This window comes from Propithecus coquereli, unplaced genomic scaffold, assembly GCF_000956105.1.
Source record: "Propithecus coquereli isolate 6110/MARCELLA unplaced genomic scaffold, Pcoq_1.0 Scaffold51, whole genome shotgun sequence".
NCBI lineage: Eukaryota > Metazoa > Chordata > Mammalia > Primates > Indriidae > Propithecus > Propithecus coquereli.
In genome coordinates, this window is record NW_012150952.1 from 2,509,654 (window position 1) to 2,515,545 (window position 5,892).

The following is a 5,892-nucleotide window of genomic DNA, read 5'->3' on the forward strand; positions in this document are numbered from 1 at the left end:
CACCTAGACCGCTTTGAGGCACTAATTTCTTTCCATGTCTATTCCTGTGTTCTCTACTCTAAGCCCCTCGAGAACAAGCTTCCCGTCTTCCATTTTTTTGTTTTATCAGTGGCTGGCAGTACCTGGCATGGAGTAAGTATTTAATAAATGCATGTTCAATGAAAATATTTGTCTCATCTCCCCAACTAGACAGAGGACAAATACTGTGTCACATGTATTTTTTTGTCTCCCCCAACCCCCCGCCCCGAGTGTCTAGAATCGAGAGGGACAGAGTTGGTGCTGGGTAAGGATTTGACAACTGCAAGTTCTTAAGACAGATGAAAGCATCTGGAAGCCTTTGCTCAAGTTCCGCTTGGCCTTTGAGCCTTTGTTCAAAGAATAAAACAGAAAGATGGGGAATAGCCTAGGTTAGAGGGAGATTTAGACAATAGAGTCAGGATTTTTAGGGTGTTTGCTGGATTTTTCAGTAGATCAAATTTGGGACTCAGGATAACAGGGTGGAAATGAGGAGAGAAGTGGGGAATTTAGGGTAGAGGGTTGATATATTAGACACAGGATATTTGTGAAAAAGGTCAGATGATGTTCTCAAGGATAAAAAATGTTTCCAATAAGAGGAAAGCACATTTTTATACCATAAAATGATGACACAGTAATTGTGCTGGTTTGGCTTTTTGTTTTCTTGCTAATATTACATCACCGAATCATACAAGCGTGGTGAACAGGGGACAATAAAAATAAGTTATCAATGCACTATTAACTCAGCGTGCTCTCACCTATTAATAAGACATTGATGTCTCCTCTTATGCGTGTCCCATTGAGAAGCACTTTCTCATTACCTCCAAGCGGCATACACAAAATGGGTTTTTTAATATACTCATGTCTGTGGATGCTTGGTGCTAAAGACTTGTTTAAATGGTCAAAGATATCCTATTTAAGAAACAGGAAACACTTACATTGCACATTATCAACATTAGAATAGAATCTCATTATCCATTAGCTGGTATTTGTGCGATTTATAACTCACTTTAGATTGAGTTTTGCAGAATTTCATGATCTTTGCCATATCATCAGCTGAAAACGTAGGTGCTGGGTGTCTTTGCTCATCAGTTTGATATTATTAGCTGGGATTATGGCCTTGTGTTTTCTAAGCTGCAGAAATCTTTTAAGAGACGCTGCTAATTAACTATTAAATAAATGCTTGGATGAAGTTATCTTCATAACAGATAAGCTACTTGGAAATTGCTTTCAATAAAATGGAATGAGTTAAATTTCTGTCTTTGTATTTTTGTTAACCTTTGCCTGTCTTCTCTAAATCTCAGATAGAACGCCACATGTGTATTGTTTTTAGACGTGTGCTTTCTTAAAACTTTCCAAAGAAGGAATCGATAAAGAGATCCTCTATAAAATGGCCTGTGGGAATTAAAGATGCTTCAAATGACTACTGATGTTCTCTGCTTTGAGGCAAATCAAGCATGATGCATGTGGTTGTTCACACAGGGAGGCAAGAAGACCTAATAGAGGCAAACATTTCAAACCATAAAAAGTAAATCACATTATAATTTAGAGAGAATTATATATTCATTAAGTTGAAAACTTTTTTATCATTTCGCATAGAAAAGAAAAAGAAAAACTAAAAAAGCTACGAAAAGTGGGTGCTTTTTTTTTTTTTTTAAGTGATGACAGATTCTTTCACTGGCTTGAAAACTAAATGCAGGCTTCAATGTTAAGTACAAAAAAGATTTCTTAAATAAATAAATACAAGTAACTGAAGACATTTAATACTTTTGACAAACATTTATCTTTCTTTTTTTGAAAATATTACTTAAAGAAGAATTTGCTTTCAAAAGCAGAATTCAAACATGCAATTTGCTTAAATTCAGCAACTCAGTGACATAAATATTTTTTAATGCAGCTGCAAAGAGACGGGTTAAGGGGCAGGTGGGACAGTCTTGGGCGACCAGGACTAAGATAGTGAAGACATAGGAGCTTACTCCAGCGACACGATGAGAAACCTTCTGGAGGGGAATTGCCCTCTGGGACCTGTAAGAGGACACGCATGCCAGGTCAAACGATGTTGACAACAGCACCGGGGTAAGGCATTATGCGGTGGAGACCAGGAGAAAGAGGCTGCTATAACTTTGCAGAAGAAAAGAGAGGAATTTGCTAAATTTAAATCCACCAACCAACCCACGCACTCCCCGCAACCACTGACCCATAAAGTAACCAACAGATATTACCGAACATCCACTATGGGTAAATTACTGTGTTGGCTGCTGTTGGGGAGATACGAAGACGGATAAGACCAAGTTCTTGACTTCAGAAATATAACCTAAATGCCAACTTTTTCCTCCCAGAGAAAAGGTCAGTCCCCGTTGGTTCATTATATTGCCACTTTACATGATGAATAATGACAAAGAATGTCTTTCCCTCCTTCTGTTAATATACATGCCCTGTCACTTTTTATGTTTTTTGTTTTTCCTTTGGGCTTAACTTTTCTCTTTCAAAGAAATGAAAGCCTGGCTCTGGCTTCCTAAAGGCAATTTTATTCCTCCAATACTGTTCCCAAGACTCTGTTTAAGCTTTTCAAAGTCAGAGCAAGTTAGACATGTATTATCCTAGATAGAGAGGTATACTGACTCTTTAACTGCTCTTTGTGGAATACACCACATTCTTTTTTCACAAGATCTGTAATATGTTGTTACATTCCATTTAAGAAGGTTGTGGTGGTTAGGATCATCAATATAAATACACTTTAGGCTGAAAGTGGTAGAACAGTAAGAAAAGAAATTAAAAAACCTGCATGAGATTTGCCTGGAGCTAAGGCTAAAGAAGTCAGCTTCATTATTTTTGTTTTTCATTTAGTCTCATGGGTAAGTCTGTTTATACCATCGTATTATTCTTGTGCACTTCCAGAGATTTTAAAAGCAATTCCTAATTCAGAGGGTGTTTAACCTAGCTCCAACTATGAAAGGCATGTTCCCGTTTTCATGTGTTTCCTGCAATGTGGAAGACCAGTTAGATTTGTGGTTGTCCAGGGCTCGATGAAACTCAGAATCCCCTTCCCTGGTTTTTTTTTTTTTTTTTTGTCGTTGTTGTTGTTGTTTTTGAAACAGAATCTCACTCTGTTGCCCACGCTAGAGGGCCGTGGCATCAGCCTAGCTCACTGCAACCTCAAACTCCTTGGCTCAAGCGAGCCTCCTGCCTCAGTCTCTTGAGTACCTGGGACTACAGGCGTGTACCACCACTCCTGGCTAATTTTTCTATTGTTTTGTAGAGATGGGGGTCTCATTCTTGCTCAGGCTGGTCTTGAACTCCTGACCTTAAGCAATCCTCCCACCTCTAGTGCTAGGATTACAGGCATGAGCCACCACGCCCAGCCCTACAAATACTTATTGCATGCCCATGGCAGACACTGCTGGTTGCCTGTCCAATGTCTGAAGGCCTTTGCTTAGAGTCCCAATTTGTTCAGGGTTAGAAATACTCACCTTTGTGACTCTTGCAGCTGGGGTGTCATATGACCTAGTTTTGGCCAATGGCACATCTATGGGGTGGAGCTTTTGGGAAATACATTTCCTGATTAAAAAGGGACAGACTCAGTTGCCGTGTGTCCTTGGCTGTTTATACTTCCAAACTTTTGTTGTTTTGGAAGTCAGTACAGTTGCTTGTAGCTATAGGACCCAAGTTAGGACAGTGAGGATGAAAGCCACTGGCGAGGGCAGTGCCACAGGACAGCAGAAGGGTCCTGCTTCCTGGATGACCCTGAGCAGCTGCACAGTCCTAAATTGCCTTCTTGGGCTTCTTATTGGAGAAAACAAAGTCCGACCTGACTAAGCCATTGTAGTTGGGCTTTGGTTCTGTGTAGCCAAACTCAGTGCTAACTGAGGGACTGCCCGGGATGCGACACGCTGAAGCGGAGTGGGCGTCTTCTTCACACTCTGCTCCTCTGGTTCTTTTCTATCCAGTTGCGCAAGTGGACAACCTGGATGCCGTCCTCAATCCCTCCTCCCCCTCATTGCTTGTAAGCTGTGCCACCTGTTCCACTGCTGCTGCTCCGGTGTTCTGAGCACAACCTTCTGCCACCCAGCTGCTGTGCAGCCTCTGAAGCTCGGGCCGTCGGCCGCCATAGTCTCTGACTAGGAAATCCCACGCTTGCAGTGTTTGAAACTTGCAGAGGCCAGTGTGGCCGGGCGGGACAGAGGGATACTCCCGTTCAGGGAAACCACCTTGGTAGATCCTTACCGAGCTCGTCTGCCGACAGATTCTGCGTGACACAGTTCGTGTTTCATCCTTCCACATGAGAGAGGCTCTGGCAGGGATCCTGGCTTGAGCACTGTCAGTCTGCTTGGGCTGCTACAACAAAATACCATAAACTGGGTAGCTTACAGACAACGGAAATTTATTTCTCACCTTTCTGGAGGCTGGGAAGTCCAAGATCAAGGTCCGGCAGATTTGGTGTCTGGTGAGGGCCTGTTTCCTCATGGAAGGTACCTTCTTGCTCTGTCCCCACAGGGTGGAAGGGCCTAGCTAGCTCCCTGGGGTCTCTTAAAGGGCACTCATTCCATTCATAAGGGCTCCACCCTCATGACCTAATCACCTCCCAAAAGCCCCACCTGCTAATACCATCACATTGGGGGTTAGGTTCCAGCATATGAATTTGGGGGGGACACAAGAAGGCACCATGATTTGTCATAAAATTCATATTCTACAGTTTCTTCTTATGTTTAGGAGACCCTGAAATACTTTCATAATGTTAATGTTTTACTTTCCTTTCCCATATTGTATTGGAGGGGGAGAGGCCTGTGGGGCTACGGGAGGCCTTAGACACATGCTCTCCAAGGTAAAAACTGCTGCCACATTTGATCAGTGGCCGAGTGCTTTCAATGTTACCTCGAAAACACTGCTCTAGTGGGTCCATTTCTCTACTTCTCCATGGTATTACTCCATCCAGGCCCTCGCCCCTCGCATGAATTCCTGCGGCCTCCTTTCACTCCGTGCCCAGCCCACCCCCACAGCCACCCCATCCACCGTGCCACTCCCCTCCTTGCAGTGACGAAGTTTCTCCAGTGCTTTCAGGATGCAGACCAGGCTCCCTCACCTGCCTTGCAGTCAACTTCAGGGAAAGGCTCCTCCCTCCTGCTTTGTTTCTCACAGTGTTCTTCACTCACTACGCCCAGCCCCACCGGACAATTTCTGTGAGCAACGCTGTACTCTCGTGCATCTCTATGACTCTGCAAATCCAGGCTGCCTTCTTCATCTGCAGGTTCACATCCACAGATTAAACCAAGCCCTGACAGATAATATCTGAAAAAAAAACCCCACAAAAATAACAATACAACAATAAAAAATAATACAAATTAAAAAATACAGCATAGCAACTACATAGCACTTACACTGAACTAGGTATTACAGTTAATCTAGAGATGATTTAAAGTATATGGGAGGATGTACGTGGCTACATGCAAATACTACATCGTTTTATATCAGGGACTTGAGTATCTGTGGATGTTGGTTCCCCAGGGGTCCCGGCACCAGTGCCTTCAGATACTAAGGGGTGATTGTATTGTTTTATTCCCTTGAATATCCACTTCCTCCCACCTCCCCTTTATCTTCCTAATTCTTACTCATCCTCCAGGCTCCTGTTTGGATGCCACTTCCTTCAGGAGGCCCCCTCTGAGCTCTGAGACACAGTGCAGTTCTCCCCCGATGAGCTCCCAGAGCACTTTGCATGTGTCCCCTCATAACAGCACCGGCCCTGGGTCAGAAAGATGGGTTTGAATCCAGGATAGGCCATTAACTTCCTCTGTGATCTTGGGTCAATTATCCTTCTTTGATGCAATTTTCTCATCTGAAAAATGGGAATAACAGTAGCTACCTCTTATTGCTGCCGTGTAA